Below are 17,725 nucleotides of genomic sequence, written 5' to 3' on the forward strand. Positions count from 1 at the left end.
CGCCCTGTAATTTATTTTAAATTCAATTTGACCCTTCTTAAACGACACCGTTTTAGAGGAGAAGGGAAAATTGCCCTTCCAGCCCCTCTATGTAATTCGCGCGTTCAATTTGGTCCTCCAGATTTTATTTATTTACAGATTCGCCTTTTTTTAATTTCTGTCCCAATTTAGTCCTTTTTCATATTTTTCTTAAAATCAGTATTTCTAATTATTTTTTTATGAAATTATTATTATTATATGAATATATATAAATGTTTCTTTTGTATGTATTTATATCTTAAAATTAATATTTCTTATATTTTTTTAAATACATGTTTTATTAATTTTGATACTATTTAATCATTTCAAATTTATATATTTTCTTGGGTACATGTATATTTTGATTGTTTATTTCAATCTTCGCTTATTAATTTAGGTTTACATATTCTTATTTTGTCCATTTATTTAATATTCTGCAAGCCATTATTTTAGTTATTTGTTCATATATTTGTATTATTTTCATGCTATTGTAGTATTATTGCATTATTTATTTAATGTAGCATAACATTACATTTTTTTCACTCGATTTTTAAAATCAAACTTTTTCAAAATGGATATTCTTTTAATTAAAATAAAAGCTCATTATTGGGAATTCAACACGTTGTGTCCTAACGTATTGGATGTGGTGCATTGATTTCTCGAAATGAAGATTTTTTTAAAAAAATTAAAGGAAATATTCCGAGTTTGGGATTCTAAAGGGATCGTGCCCTAACGTATTGGGTGTGGTTTCTTAAATCTTGGATGAGTGGATGCTCTTTTAAAATTTTTATATTCTGACCTAATTCATTTTGGGGGAAATTAGAATGTTGTGCCCTAACGTATTGGGTGTGGCATTTTTGCTTCTCCGAATTGAAAAGGGTCTTAATTTGCAACGTTTTAAGTTTTTAAAGATTAAATTTTTAAAATTTTCGAACTTAAGACATTAATTAATTAATTAGGTACCAATTTTTGGGCGTAATGGGGGTGCTGATCCTTCCTCATACGTAACTGACTTCCGAACCCGTTTTTTTAAAATTCGTTGACCAAAGTCGTCTTTAGGTGACCCAATCACACCTTAATAAAAGATTGGTGGCGACTCCCAATTTTCATTTTTTTAAAGTCGACAACCTAAAATTTTTGTTTTTCAAAAAATGGTTTCGACAGCTTGGCGACTCCACTGGGGAAATTTTTTTAAAAAAAGAAGAGAGTCGAGCCACAAAGTTGATTAATTTTTGTCTTACGGTCGAGAAAAATATTTTTTTTAAAAAAAATCATAACATCCTTTCGCATTCATTATCTTATTCCTTAAATATTGTTTGCATTATACATTTCATGAGTTGAACATTTTTACCCTTTTAAGTGGGAGTGAGAAGCTATGCCTTCGTGAGGTTTTCACATCCGTGTAGGGTAGTGGATTGCTTCCGGGATACATCCGTACCTATGTCTTCGTGAGATTTTCATCTCCGTGCAGCCATAGGGAAATGTATTCCCCTGAACCGAACTCGATCCATATGAGCCTATAATGGGTGAGGATGGAGGAATCTGCTGGTTCGGGTACCTTTACCCTAGAAGCCAAACTTCATATAATGAACCTTAGGAGTCCACCCTAGGTAGAACTATACTGAACCCTAGTAGACATCCGATTAGGTGTTTTACTGTTTCTTGATTATTATATGACACTGACCTTTTGTGTTTTATTTTGTTTGCATGACATGGCATTTCATTTCATCATAAAAGGCGTCAGTTCAGATTCGGTTGCTAGATAGAAAGCTTGACATGGAAAAAGGGTTTCTTGATAAAGTGGAGGACAATGCGGCTGTCCGAACTTGGTCTGAAACAACGCAGCAAGAAAAGGGTGATAGCCTAGCCGATGGGTATGTATCAGAATTATGGGACTTTACGCATATCAATGCAACTCAAAACAATTTGCAAGAATTGAAGGAAATCTGGGGTCAATGGAGTGATGAGGTTAGACAGCTCTTTTATGATAATTATGGGGATTTGCCTTATTTGCTTGATGTGAAGGTAGATAAGCGTTTGTTTCAAGCCCTCGCCCAATTCTGGAATCCTGCTTACAGTTGCTTTACGTTCGGGAAGGTCGATTTAGTGCCTACAATAGAGGAGTATATGACTTTACTCCGTTGTTCAAAGTTTCAAGTGGACAGGGTCTATTCGGGAGCAGTAAATGTGCCAACCTTTTCCAAGAAGCTGATGAGTGTAACAGGAATGAGTGAGCAGTGGGTTGTCGCACGAATTAAGCAAAAGGGGGACAGTAAGTGCGTTCCTTGGAGAGGCTTGAAAGATGCAATCCTCACACACCCAGATGTCAGGAAAAGGTTAGATGTTTTTGCTTTAAGTATATATGGCTTGGTTGTCTTCCCTAAAGCCTTGGGGTATGTGGATGAAACAGTCACTGATTTATTTGACCGGCTTGATAAGAAAGTTACACCGATTCCAGCAATTTTGGCAGAAACTTTCAGGTCATTGAGTGCATGCCGGAAGACAGGTGAAGGTAGATTTATTGGATGTGCACAACTTCTACTCGCGTGGTTTCACAGTCACTTTTGGAAGGTGGATAAAGTGTCATATCGGGTTTTCTCTGAAAATTGTTGACCACTAAAGGAGATAGTCGCTATGCCCAGGAGAGACGACATTTCGAAGGAGAAGTGGATAGCAATTCTTCAAAATCTTCGAGAGGAGGACATTGAGTGGAGAGCTCATTGGTTACTTCCAGACGAGATCATGTATAGGTGTGGTAGTTTTGATTGGGTTCCTTTGCTAGGGGTTTGGGGAGCTACTGGATACGCCCCATTATTGGTGCTAAGGCAATATAGGTCAAGGCAATTTATACCGGCAACCCAAGGGTTAGCTGATTGTGAATGTAACACCCCTTACCCGTATTCCTTACCGGAACAGAGTATGAGGTATTACTAAATTTTTAAAAAATTTCGACAGCATTCCTACTTATTTTTGCTTAAACCTCCTGCAAATTTAGAACACATTCCAATATACCAACCAATTTCATTTGTATAAACACACATATAGTTTAACTATTAATAAACACTACATTTAAAAGGAACCATAACATATATTTACATGATGATCCCACATTACATAAATTGTCTATACATGCCATAAAATTTGAACACTAGTAGTAAAATACCCCAAATGTGAAGGATAGTGTAGATGATTGTCTAACCGTTCCAATTTCCGAGTTGTTGGAAGTCACTATAACCAAGAGAAAATAAAATCGAGTAAGCATATAGCTTAGTAAGTAAACACATGATAAATAAGTAATTACTCCCATAACTACACCAAAATATAAACTTATTCATGAATAACTTTATTGTTTAGGCAATTTCAGCAAGCTGTTTTTCTGCGTCATAGTCGCTAATTTATTTTTATCTGGAGCTACAGGGATCCAAATTGAGTTCCGTAAATTTTCCTGAAACTAGACTCATATACCATTTCACCATAAAATTTCAGAATTTTTAACCCAGCCAATTAGTACAGTTTATTCATTAAACCTTCCCCTGTTTCACTGCCCAACGGTTCTGACCCTTCCTCACTAAAATTCACTTAACTCTCTGTACAAAATTTGAAAAATTGTTTCGCTTGTTTCTAATAAAAATATACTCAATAAGGATTCCAGGGATATAAATTTCATGCCATAATTATTTTTTACAATTTTGGTAATTTTCCAAAGTTAGAACAGGGATCTCGAAATCAATCCAGCCCTGTTTCAGTAAAATTCAGATATCTCCAAAAATACAACTCCTTTGCTTATTCTATTTCTTTCATATGAGAATAGATACATTCAACTTCAATTTCATATATTATTCAGCTTCCCATTCATTTTCCACCATTTATGGTGATTTTTCAAAGTTACCCAATTGCTGTTGTTCAACACAGTTTATAACTAAATCGTTCCTTTTGCGCTTTTTGATATTTTCTCCCATCTCATACATGGGTCGATTTAGTATTCAACTCAATATTTACCCCATAAAATTTTCCACCATATGGCAATATTCATCTTCCACACTTTTTCGTTGAACACTTGGAATGTTAGCCGTTATTGGTGGATCCCGACTTAGCACCACCACTGAATCGGGAATCAGACTTAGCAACCCCTGGGAATCAGACATAGCAACCCCTTTTATTTCAAAGATATGGTGGATATCGCACTTAGCACCACCAATGAATCGGGAATCAAGACTTAGCAACCCCTGGGAATTAGCACATAGCAACCCCTTTCACATTTCAAAGATATGGTGGATCACGCACATAGCACCACCCATAAATCGGGGAATCAAGACACAAGAACCCCTTTTATATACAACATACTCCTACTATTCCGAGTGTTCAACCCATAACCCATATATTGCAACCCTTTATCACCTTTCCGATCTAACAACATTTTTAGGATATTGCCAAACATTTATTTTAATTCCAAATAAATCTCAACATATATCAAATAATATCAAAATAATACATTAAGTCACGTGTTTACTTACCTCGGTGCAAAATATCGTAATTTTGCATTTTACTCCACTATCTTTTCTTTTCCCCGTTTGATATACTCTTCACGTCTTTCTTGATCTATAATAGCAAATTTAACTCGTTTAATATTCACATTTATTAAAATAATCCACCACCCAACTTTTGAAAATTACAATTTTGCCCCAAACTTTTGCATAATTACACTTTTGTCCCCAAGCTCGAAATTAAACTTCATCACTTATTCTTAAGTTTTATAACATGCTGAACATTTTTCCTTCTATGGCAACATCAAATTCCCACTCCAACACATACTTTTGAATATTAATTATTTTTACCGATTATGTCTATTTACCGTTTTGCTTAAAATTGCTTAGCAAAAGTTGTTTAACATAATCTCTAGCTTCATATTCCACCATAAAACAGCAAAAATAAACACATTTCACCTATGGATATTTTTCCAAATATGAACCCTAACACTAATTAATGGTAGAATAAGCTAAACCAAGTTAAGGACTCCAAAATACGAAGAACATTAAAAGCGGGCTTAGAATCACTTACTATGGAGCTTGAAAGCTTAAAACCCTAAATATGGCTTCCCCTTGCTGATTTCGTTCACCATGAAGAAGATGAGCATATTTTGCCATCTTTTTCCCATTTAATTCTATTTAATAACCAAATGACTAAAATGCCCCATTTAAAAAAATCTATTTCACCCATTTCTTATGTCTATTTTTGTCCATCAACTAACTAATGGTCTAATTACCACATAAAGACCTCCAATTTAAAATTTCATAACAATTAGACACCTCTAAGATGTAGAACTCAACTTTTGCACTATTTACAATTTAGTCCTTTTGACTAAATTGAGTGCCCAAACGTCGAAATTTTCGAACGAAATTTTTACGAAAATTTTCCTGAAATTGTAGACCATAAAAATATAATAATAACCATATTTTCCTCGTCGGTTTGTGGTCCCGAAACCACTATTCCGATTAGGCCCAATCCGTCATACAACTCTCCCCTTAGGGATTTTCGTCCCGAAAATCTTACCGAAAAAGAGGTTTGGGTCTGTTTCCTCATAATTTCCTCCGGTTCCCACGTAGCCTCTTCCATTCCATGTTTTTGCCACAACACTTTCACTAAGGCTACACTTTTATTTCTTAACTGTTTGACCTCCCGAGCTAAAATCTTTATGGGTTCTTCTTCATAAGTCATATCTGGTGAACCTCAATCTCGTAGGAGAAACTATATGTGAAGGATCCGAACGATAACGTCGCAACATCGACACATGAAATACATTATGTATCTTTTCCAACTCTGGCGGTAAAGCTAACCGATATGCTACTGAGGCCAACTCTCTCGGTAACTTCATATGGTCCAATAAAACGTGGACTTAGTTTGCCTTTACGACCAAATCTCGAATCTTCTTCCATGGGGATACTTTCAAGAACACTTTATCACCCACTTGAAACTCAATTTCTTTTCTCTTTAAATTCGCATCGACTTTTGCCGATCCGAGGCGACTTTTAGGCAATCACGGATTATTTTCACCTTTTCTTGATTTCTTTCACCGTGTCGACTCCATGAATCCGATTCTCACCGAGTTCAGTCCAATATAAAGGGTTCTACATTTACGCCCATATAATGCTTCATACGGTGCCATTTGTATACTTGATGATAACTATTATTATAAGCAAATTCAACCATGGTAGATATTTCTCCCAACCGTCCTTCATTTCTAAAATACAACACCGGAGCATGTCTTCAAGAACTTGAATCACCCTTTCGATTGCCGTCGGTTTGCGGATGAAATGCGATCTTGAAATTCAATTTCGTACCCAAAGCTTCCTGTAACTTTATCCAAAACCTCAAGTAAATCTCGGATCTCTATCCGATATAATAGATTTAGGCACCCATGTAGTCTCACTATTTCAAAGAACATATAATTCCGCCAACTTTGTCAAGTGAATAATCAATGCGTATCGGAATAAAATGGGTGACTTTGTCAATCTATCCACAATTACCCAAATAGCATCTTTCTTCTTTGGAGTTAAAGGCAATCCATCACGAAATCCATCGTGATCTTCCCACTTCCATTCTGGAATCGTTATCGGTTGAAGTAAACCCGATGGCACTTGATGCTCAGCCTTCACTTGTTGATAGATTAAACATTTTGTTACAAATTCCGAGATATCCTTTTTCATGCCCGGCCACCAATACAACTTCCTCAAATCATTGTACAAGGAGATGGAATTTTATGAAGAAGTTAAGGAGGAGGGGAGCATTTGCACATCAGAGGCTTCGAAGGTTCCAAGAATAGTGCAGCCTGTGGTCATTATCTCGCGACCCAAGAAGGATGAGGTGAGAGCACCAGCAATGCCAAAAATCATAATAAAGAAACCTGTAACCTTTCCTTACCAAGACAGTAAGAAGGTCCCATGGAACTACGAGTGCAATACGACTGTCCCAGGAAGTGAGGCGGCAAAGAGCCGGTGTGTGAGTACTGATCCAGAGTTTATGAAATAGGCTATAATAGGGGAACAAAAAGGGAAAGTAGTTGAGCCAGTGAAAGAGGAAGAAGCTGTGGAATTCCTCAAATTTTTAAAGCATAGTGAGTATAATGTCGTTGAGCAGTTGCATAAACAACCGGCCCGCATATCTATATTGTCTTTACTCTTGAATTCTGAAGTGTATCGAAATACGTTGATGAAGATGCTAAATGAAACCTATGTGTCCAAGGATATTTCTGTCAGTAAGCTAGATCGGTTGGTCAATAATATCAGTGCTGATAATTTCATATTTTTCAATGATGATGAAATACCTTCGGGGGGCATGGGATCTACCAAAGCTTTGCATATCACTGCACGATGCAAGGGGCGTATTTTGCCAGGAGTACTGATTGACAATGGATCAGCTTTGAACGTTTTGCCGTTATTCACACTGAACAGGCTGCCTATAGACAGTTCGCACATGAAAACGTGTCAAAATGTAGTGAGGGCATTTGACGGTACAAAAAGGAAGGTCATGAGAAGAATTGAAGTACCCTTACTAATTGGTCCAACAGTTTATGAAGTAGATTTTATTGTGATGGATATCAAACCTTCCTATAACTGCTTATTAGGAAGACCATGGATACATTCGGCAGGGGCAGTTCCGTCATCATTACATCAGATGTTGAAGTTATTGTCAGATGGTCGGCTAGTGACAATAAAAGCTGAAGAGGATATAATAGCAACGGTATCCAATGAAATACCGTACGTGGAGACCAATGATGAGTCAGTTGAATGCTCATTCGATCTTTGGAGTTTGTAAATGCGGCATTTGTCCCTGAAGAGAGCAAAATTGTGGCTCCAAAATTATCCAAAACCACAGAGATGAGTTTACAATTGTTGGTAGGAAAATGAGCTTTACCCGGAAGAGGGCTGGGGAGATATCTGCAAGGGAAGACTGAGGCTCCAATGCTGAAAGGAAAGCAAGATCATTTTGGCTTAGGATACAAGCCGGATAGAGGACAAATAAGGAAGGAGATAGAAAAAAGGCAGGAAAGAAGAAGGGCGCATTTGAAGGGAGAGGAAGCTAAGTGGGAGCCAATGATAATTCCCCACATATCCAAAATTTTCGTATCCGGAGGGATCATTCATCAGGAGAGGAAGAAATCGATGGAGGAAAGCATCGAGGAGACATTGGGAAATATGTACATTAACGTCATTCATGAGCTTGGGAATGAAGAGAGAAGTTGGTTAGACATTCGACCTTATGAGCCTGGGAGTGTTCTAGACAATTGGACTGCGGAAGAAATACCTAAAGTCTTTAGAACAGTCTCAGAGTAATATTCAGAACAAACTTGTTGTTTTAGCCTAGAAATAACAAGAATTCTTTTGTGAAATAGGCTTATGTTTAGAAATCATTATTTTAATAAAATACATTTTTGCAATTATTTCGAGTAAATATTTTTTCATTCTTACGCCTAAAATATATTCTTTTATTACATAAATAAATTGTACATAAATTCATACATTCTTTTGTAACCATAATAGGTCTCTGTGTATCAATGACGTGAATGACACTGCTACGAGCTCAGAGTGCCCTTTTGAACGAAACGTGTGTTTAGAGGGATCGCACGACTTTGAAGGTGATGAAGAGAGTGGTCCATCTTTGGATTTGTTGAGGATGGTGGAACAAGAAGAAAAGCAAATCCTACCTCACAAAGAGACAGTAGAAGTCGTGAGCCTGGAAGAAGGGAAAGAGGTGAAAATTGGAATTGAAATCCTCGCAAAAACAAGACGAGACCTCATTGGATTACTTCATGAATTCAAAGATTTCTTCACATGGTCATACCAGGATATGCCAGGATTGAGTGCTGACATTGTAGTGCATCACTTACCTATAAAAGAGGATTGCAAACCAGTTCAACAGAAGCTCAGAAGAATGAGGCCTGATATTGTGCTCAAAATAAAAGATGAGGTTAAGAAACAGTTTGAGGCTGGTTTTTTGCAGGAAGTCAAATATTCTGAGTGGGTAGCTAATATCATCCTAGTCCCTAAGAAAGATGGAAAAGTACGAATGTGCGTCGATTACAGGGATTTGAATAAAGCAAGCCCAAAAGACAATTTCCCATTGCCACATATTGATACTCTGGTGGATAATACGGCGGGATTTTCACTGTTTTCTTTCATGGATGGGTTCTCAGGGTACAATCAGATAAAGATGCATCCGGAAGATATGGGAAAGACTACGTTCATTACTTTATGGGGAACGTTTTGCTATAAGGTGATGTCATTCGGATTGAAGAATGCAGGAGCAACATATCAGAGAGCCATGGTAGCCTTGTTCCATGACATGATGCACAAGGAAATTGAGGTGTATGTCGATGATATGATTGCCAAATCCAGAACAGAGGAGGAACATGTGCAAGTCTTGAGAAGATTGTTCTTAAGATTAAGGAAATTTCAGCTCAAGCTTAATCCGACAAAATGCACTTTTGGAGCCAGGTCAGGAAAGCTGTTAGGTTTCGTAGTCAGCGAAAAGGGAATTGAGATTGATCCAGACAAAGTCAAGGCAATACGAGAGTTATCGCCACCACGTACCCAGAAAGAAGTTCGAGGTTTCTTGAGAAGACTGAATTACATTGCTCGGTTCATTTCACAATTGACCGAGAAATGTGATCCCATATTTCGCCTTTTGAAGAAACATAATCCTGATGTCTGGAATGAAGAATGTCAAAAAGCCTTTGAAAAGATAAAATAATACCTATCCAATACCCCAATTCTGTCACCACCTAGCCCAGATAGACCATTGATCTTGTATTTAACGGTGTTCAACAACTCCATGGGATGCGTGCTGGGTCAACATGATGCGACTGGAAAGAAGGAAAAGGCGATTTACTATCTCAGCAAGAAATTCACTGATTGTGAGATGAGATATTCGCCTATTGAAAAATTGTGTTGCGCCCTGATTTGGACGACCAAGAGGTTGAGGCAATATTTACTCTATCATACGACTTGGCTAATCTCAAAATTAGACCCTTTGAAGTATATGATGGAGTCAACAGCATTGAATGGAAGAATGGCTAGATGGCAGATTTTGCTCTCTGAGTTTGAAGAATGGCTAGATGGAAGAATGGCTAGATGGCAGATAGCTAGAATGGCTAGATGGCAGATTTCTTGGCTAGTAGAGCTCTGGAAGATTATGAGCTTCTGGATTTTGATTTCCCAAATGAAGATTTGATGTATGTGGTTAATGCTGAAGAGGATTCCCAAGAAAATCATTCTTGGAGATTGAACTTTGACGGAGCATCGAATGCACTAGGCAATGGGATTGGAGCAGTCTTGGTATCTCCGAATGGAGATTTTTATCCTTTCACCAGTAAACTAGACTTTGATTGCACTAATAATATGGCTGAGTATGAAGCCTGCATCATGGGTATACAGGCAGCCGTAGAGCGGAAAATCAAAACATTAGAGGTGTACGGAGACTCAGCATTGGTGATATACCAGCTAAGAGGAGAATGGGAGACAAGAGATCCTAAATTGATCCGTTACAGGAGATTGGTTTTGGGATTGATCGAAGAGTTTGACGACATTACATTTTGTTATTTCCCACGGGAAGAAAATCAGATGGCTGATGCTCTTGCTACTCTAGCTTCCATGATTAAAGTGAATCAGTTAGAGGACATGAAGCCTATTCAAATTAGTATTTATGAGATCCCAGCCCACTGTTACAGCATTGAGGAGGCGGAGAACAATAATCCTCCCTGGTACCGAGATATATTGCAATATGTGAAGAATCGCAAATATCCGGATCAGGCAACAGAGAATGATAAGAGGACATTGAGGAGGCTAGCTATTGACTATGTCTTGGATGGGGAGATCCTATACAAAAGGGGAAAGGATCAAGTACTGTTGAGATGCGTGGACGCTGTAGAGGCTAAGGAAATTTTAAAAGAAGTCCATGAGGGTGTTTGTGGAACACACGCTATTGGATTCACTATGGCTAGACAGATTATGAGGTTCGGGTATTACTGGTCCACTATGGAAGGAGATTGCATCAATCATGCCAAGAAATGCCATAAATGCCAAATTTATGGAGATAAAATGCACGCACCTCCTTCTCATCTTCATATTATGACTTCTCCATGGCCTTTCTCCATGTGGGGTATGGACGTCATTGGACCAATATCACCGAAGGCTTCTAATGGACATCGTTTCATTTTTTGTGGTGATTGACTGCTTTACTAAGTGGGTAGAGGCAGCCTCATATGCTAATGTCACGAAGTCAGCAGTCAGCAAGTTTTTGAAGAAGGAGATTGTATGTCGATATGAAATGCCTGAAAGGATCATATCAGACAATGCGTTGAATCTAAATAACATCACAATAGCAGAAGTCTGCGATCAGTTCAATATTAGACACCATAATTCATCACCGTATCGCCTAAAAATTAATGGTGCAGTGGAAGCGTCGAATAAAAATATTAAGAAAATCGTGGCGAAAATGGCTGAAACTTACAAAGATTGGCATGAGAAGTTACCTTTCGCTCTTCTGGCTTACCGAACATCTGTCAGGACTTCTACTGGGGCAACACATTTCTCTTTGGTTTATGGAATGGAGGCAGTGTTACCCATTGAGGTTGAAATTCCTTCTCTTCGGGTATTGGCTGAGTTAAAATTGGATGAAGCCGAATGGATCCAATCTCGGTATGATCAACTGAACTTGATTGAAGGAAAAAGATTGAAAGCCATTCGTCATGGCCAAATGTATCAAAAGCGAATGATGCGAGCTTACAATAAGAAGGTTCGTCCCAGAGAATTTCATGAAGGGGATTTGGTTCTGAAAAAGATTCTCCCTTTACAAAAGGATTTCAGAGGGAAATGGATGCCAAACTAGGAAGGACCTTATGTTGTGAAGAAGGCTTTTTCTGGAGGCGCTTTGATTTTGAGTGAAATGGATGGCAAAAATCTTCCGAATCCTGTAAATTCAGACTCGGTTAAGAAATATTTCACTTGAAGAAAGGGAGAAATCAAAGTGAAAACCCGCAAAGGGCGCTCTGATTTCAAAAAAAAAAAGAAGTTAAGGTGAAAACCCGAAAAGGGCGCTTTGAGACCAAATGGGGTTTGAGTTGAAAACCCGAAAAGGGCGGCTCAAACATTGTCAAATTGGGGCATATGGTGACCTTGCTAAAGTCAACAATAAAGGGATGTACGACGTCTTGGGGGCATTAACAAAGTACTGTAGATCCCCTAAACACATGTTAAATTCAGAATGGTTCTTGGCTTGTATGGAGAAATTCAAGTGGCGATATCCAAAGCACCTAGTCTTCATATTATTTGTACCAAGTTTGTTGGTTCTTGTAAATACTTCATTCTTTGCTGTTCTTGAATATTTTTTTCTTTTCAAGACACTTACTATCAATAAATTCCTGAATTAATTCATCTCTTATTCAGTATTTTTGATCTTCGCGCAAGCATGTTGCATTAGAATAATGATTGATGGACTAATCAACTTTTAAAAAAGAAGTTTGGTGTATTACTCTGGAATTTTTTTTAAATCATTTAGTAACTTAAAACAGGACTATTGTTTAAAACACTTCGAGGTCAAAAGATAAGGAGACGAATGAGGAAAAAGTCTAAATTAAGACTGCTTCGGTAGCGAATGAGAATAGTAGGAGGTTTTGATGGGGTAGGAAGAAGTTCCCTATGGATAAAAAGCCCCTCATTTTGGGCATAAGCATTTGATAGGACACCTCGAGAGTAAATAAATTTCATAATCTGTATCCTTGAATTGTGATAAGAGAAGATTGAAGAAAAGTCATATACTCTTGGGTTACAGTGGGAGAACGATGGTATGAATTTTTGCGCCCCAATGGATTAAACTTGGAGGTTCACAATGGGGGGCAGCCTGGCTAAATATTTCTTCAGAAAAGCCAGTGAAGCAAGAAGGCGTTGTAGCACGTCAGTCACAAAGCCTTAATAAACTTCGAGTAATGACAACCTAAGAGGGATCATTCTCGAAAAAAATAAAATAAAATAATAAATTTTACATTCATGCAAATTTCACACATGTCTAGTTAGGAGCATTTGATGCATTTTGATCATGACATCCTAATCATTAGGCATAGTTAGGTTCATTATACAGGTCATGTTCCACAAAGAACAGATCAGTGAAAGAGTAGATCTTGCCTTCCTGCATTGACAGTGGAGCAGATCGAATACGGCAAATCTTATCTTTCCAAGATAGTGGGAAGCAGATTTAAGCCACCAAGCCTTGTCTCCCTGAGCAGCAGTAGAGAAGGTTGTAGAGTGTAGATCTTATCTCCCTAAGCAGTAGTGGAGCAGATCGAAGACGGCGAATCTTATCTTTCCAAGATAGTGGGAAGCAGATTTAAGCCACCAAGCCTTGTCTTCCTGAGCAGCAGTGGAGAAGGTTGTAGAGTGTAGATCTTATCTCCTAAGCGAGGGAGCAGATTGAAGACGGTGAATCTTATCTTTCCAAGATAGTGGGAAGCGATTTAAGCCACCAAGCCTTGTTTCCACGAAAGCAAGGAGAAGGTTGAAGATTGTAGATCTTATCTCCTAAGCGAGAGTGGAGCAGATCGAAGACGGCGAATCTTATCTTTCCAAGATAGTGGGAAGCAGATTTAAGCCACCAAGCCTTGTCTCCCTGAGCAGCAGTGGAGAAGGTTGTAGAGTGTAGATCTTATCTCCCTAAGCAGTAGTGGAGCAGATCGAAGACGGTGAATCTTATCTTTCCAATATAGTGGGAAGCAGATTTAAGCCACCAAGCCTTGTTTCCCTGAGCAGCAGTGGAGAAGGTTGAAGATTGTAGATCTTATCTCCCTAAGCAGTAGTGGAGTAGATCGAAGACGGCGAATCTTATCTTTCCAAGATAGTGGGAAGCAGATTTAAGCCACCAAGCCTTGTCTCCCTGAGCAGCAGTGGAAAAGGATGTAGAGTGTAGATCTTATCTCCCTAAGAAGTAGTGGAGCAGATCGAAGATGGCGAATCTTATCTTTCCAAGATAGTGGGAAGCAGATTTAAGCCACCAGGCCTTGTCTCCCTGAGCAGCAGTGGAGAAGATCGAAGATTGTGGATCTTATTTCCCTAAGCAGTAGTGGAGCAGATCGAAGACGGCGAATCTTATCTTTCCAAGATAGTAGGAAGCAGATTTAAGCCACCAAGCCTTATCTCCCTAAGCAGTTGTGGAGTAGATTAAAGCCAACAATCCTATCTCCCTGAAGTTGTAGTGAGGTAGATTGAAGATGGCACTAAATCCTATACTTTTGAAGAAAATACCAAGGTTCAGCATGTCTGGGCAAAATCAGGCATTTTTAAAGTCTTTGCTCCATTCTCATTACACGACAATGAGCAAAGAGGGGCAGCTGTAATACCCAACTTTGGCCCGGGTAAAAAGGCCCAAATACAACAAAATTACAAACGGGCCACAAAGCCCAAAAAACAAATTCAGTGGCCCAAACCAAACAGGGCTCGAAACAAACGGATGAAACCCTAGGGTTTCTAGGAAGCAACAGCGCCGCAGCCGAGCCAAGGCCGAATCTCCCCGATCTTCACCTGCAAAACAAGGAAAGAAAATCAAACAATATATGGAAAAATCATAGATTTGGGAATCAAAGATATATCCGGATTTATTCCTTCTTTGATTTATTTTCATTCGACTATAAAAGGAGATGAAATCCATTGTAAAAGGGATCGAAAAAAATCAAATAAAAATCAAGGATTTCACTTTCGCAATACAGAGCAAAATACAGTCCAAAGGTTTATATTTATTTTTTTTAATTCATTTTCTTTTTTTTTTGTGTTTTACTTTATTCTTTATTTGTAAAATAAAATAAAAAGGAAAGAAATTACTTATCTTTAACTTTGAAGCGGCGCCAAAGCATCGAGGAGCCACGCCGATCGGTGGCAAAACCGAAAGGTTTTCGTGATTTCCGCATATTCTCTTTGGATTTTGGGAATTTTGAGCCCGATTTGCGTTTGGAAAGGTTTGAAGGGCCAAAGGAGATTTTCCTATTTTCACCATGCAGACGGCATGCTTGGCCACGAGATCGGTGGCAAGACGGTGGCCGTGACCACCGATGATCGCCCATTGCTGAGGACAGAATGTTGAGAGAGTTTTAAAAAGGTTTTGTTTTTTTTAGAAATGTTTTGAAATGAATTTTTTGACTTAAATTTAGCTTAAATAGGCCAATCAAAAGCGGCGTCTTTTGGAGGGAAGGATCCGCGTCGACCCACCTGCACCTGTGATCCACAGTGTTTTTTGCGAGGGGAAAATTTCACTTTAGCCCTCCGCCTTAAATGTCTTTATAATTAGGTTTTAATTTTTTTTAAAATTCGCCCTGTAATTTATTTTAAATTCAATTTGACCCTTCTTAAAAGACACCGTTTTAGAGGAGAAGGGAAAATTGCCCTTCCAGCCCCTCTATGTAATTCGCGCGTTTAATTTGGTCCTCCAGATTTTATTTATTTACAGATTCGCCTTTTTTTAATTTCTGTCCCAATTTAGTCCTTTTTCATATTTTTCTTAAAATCAGTATTTCTAATTATTTTTTTATGAAATTATTATTATTATATGAATATATATAAATGTTTCTTTTGTATGTATTTATATCTTAAAATTAATATTTCTTATATTTTTTTAAATACATGTTTTATTAATTTTGATACTATTTAATCATTTCAAATTTATATATTTTCTTGGGTACATGTATATTTTGATTGTTTATTTCAATCGTTCGCTTATTAATTTAGGTTTACATATTCTTATTTTGTCCATTTATTTAATATTCGCAAGCCATTATTTTAGTTATTTGTTCATATATTTGTATTATTTTCATGCTATTGTTGTATTATTGCATTATTTATTTAATGTAGCATAACATTACATTTTTTCACTCGATTTTAAAATCAAACTTTTTCAAAATGGATATTCTTTTAATTAAAATAAAAGCTCATTATTAGGAATTCAACACGTTGTGTCCTAACGTATTGGATGTGGCACATTGATTTCTCGAAATGAAGATTTTTTAAAAAAAATTAAAGGAAATATTCCGAGTTTGGGATTCTAAAGGGATCGTGCCCTAACGTATTGGGTGTGGTTTCTTAAATCTTGGATGAGTGGATGCTCTTTTAAAATTTTTATATTCTGACCTAATTCATTTTGGGGGAAATTAGAATGTTGTGCCCTAACGTATTGGGTGTGGCATTTTTGCTTCTCCGAATTGAAAAGGGTCTTAATTTGCGACGTTTTAAGTTTTTAAAGATTAAATTTTTAAAATTTTCGACCTTAAGACATTAATTAATTAATTAGGTAACAATTTTTGGGCGTAATGGGGGTGCTGATCCTTCCTCATACGTAACTGACTTCCGAACCCGTTTTTTTAAAATTCGTAGACCAAAGTCGTCTTTAGGTGACCCAATCACACCTTAATAAAAGATTGGTGGCGACTCCCAATTTTCATTTTTTTTAAAGTCGACAACCTAAAATTTTTGTTTTTCAAAAAATGGTTTCGACAGCTAGTAAATTGAGATAAAATAAATGTTTGGATATATGCTTGATTTATGATATTATGATTTGATTAGGTAAATGATAAAGATATAGTTGGATTTTTGAAACATGGTTAGTATATGAAATTTGATAAATGATGCATGTTTGATTTTAAATTGGTATTGTAGGCCATGTGTATTCGGCTATGGTAGGAACTTCGATAGATAATACAATGTGATACAAATGGATTTGGTTTAATGTCTTGACTATAAAAAGAAAATGTTATATATATATTCGAATGTGTACGGTACATAGATTAAATGTTATTAAATTAAATGTGGTTTAGGTTGCTTGTAATTTTGATTAGTTTAAAATCATGAACTTAAGTAACCATACAAAAATAATCCATTTTCATGCTTATGTTCTAGTTATTAATAATGGCACATCTATACTAGTTATATATAATCTTTATGCTTTTGTTAACAATTTGAATAATATGATGTTTGTAATTATACTTATACGGCTTTGTACTTGATTCATTTTGATTGGTATGATATATGATTTTAGATGTAATAAAATTTATGAAGTTGTATGATTTAGGTCGTAATTTATATGCTAAGTGGTGCCTTGTATATGTATAATATATATAAGTATTTTATATGCTGTCTAACTTGAGTTGTTTAGTCTAAAAAAAATTCTGAGTTGGGTTTTGATCGGTAATGGCTCGTAACTCAAATCCAGCGACGAACATGGGTCGGGGTGTTACAGATCTTTTCAACTGTACACCAGCATCTACACCCATGGATCCTCAAATAAAATTAGTATCTAATGCTGGTAGGAAAATTGATCAATTGAAATATTCAAGTCTAATTGGTTGTCTTATGTACATAACGACTTGTACAAGACCAGATATTGCATATGCTGTTGGGAAATTGAGTAGGTGCACAAGTAATCCAAGTAGTTTGCATTGGCAAGCTTTGAATAGAGTACTTAGGTGCTTAAAGAAAACTATTAACTATGGATTGTGTTATAATAGATATCCTCCAGTTTTAGAAGGGTATTCGAATGCTAGTTGGATTACAAGTTTGGAAGATCATGCATCTACTAGTGGATGGATTTCATTCTTGGTGGACGAGCCATTTCTTAGGGTTCCAAATAACAAACAAGTATTACTGATTCCACCATGACAGCAGAATTTATTGCATTAGCC

The sequence above is a fragment of the Gossypium raimondii genome, chromosome 1 (genome assembly GCF_025698545.1).
Source record: "Gossypium raimondii isolate GPD5lz chromosome 1, ASM2569854v1, whole genome shotgun sequence".
In the NCBI taxonomy this organism is placed as follows: domain Eukaryota; kingdom Viridiplantae; phylum Streptophyta; class Magnoliopsida; order Malvales; family Malvaceae; genus Gossypium; species Gossypium raimondii.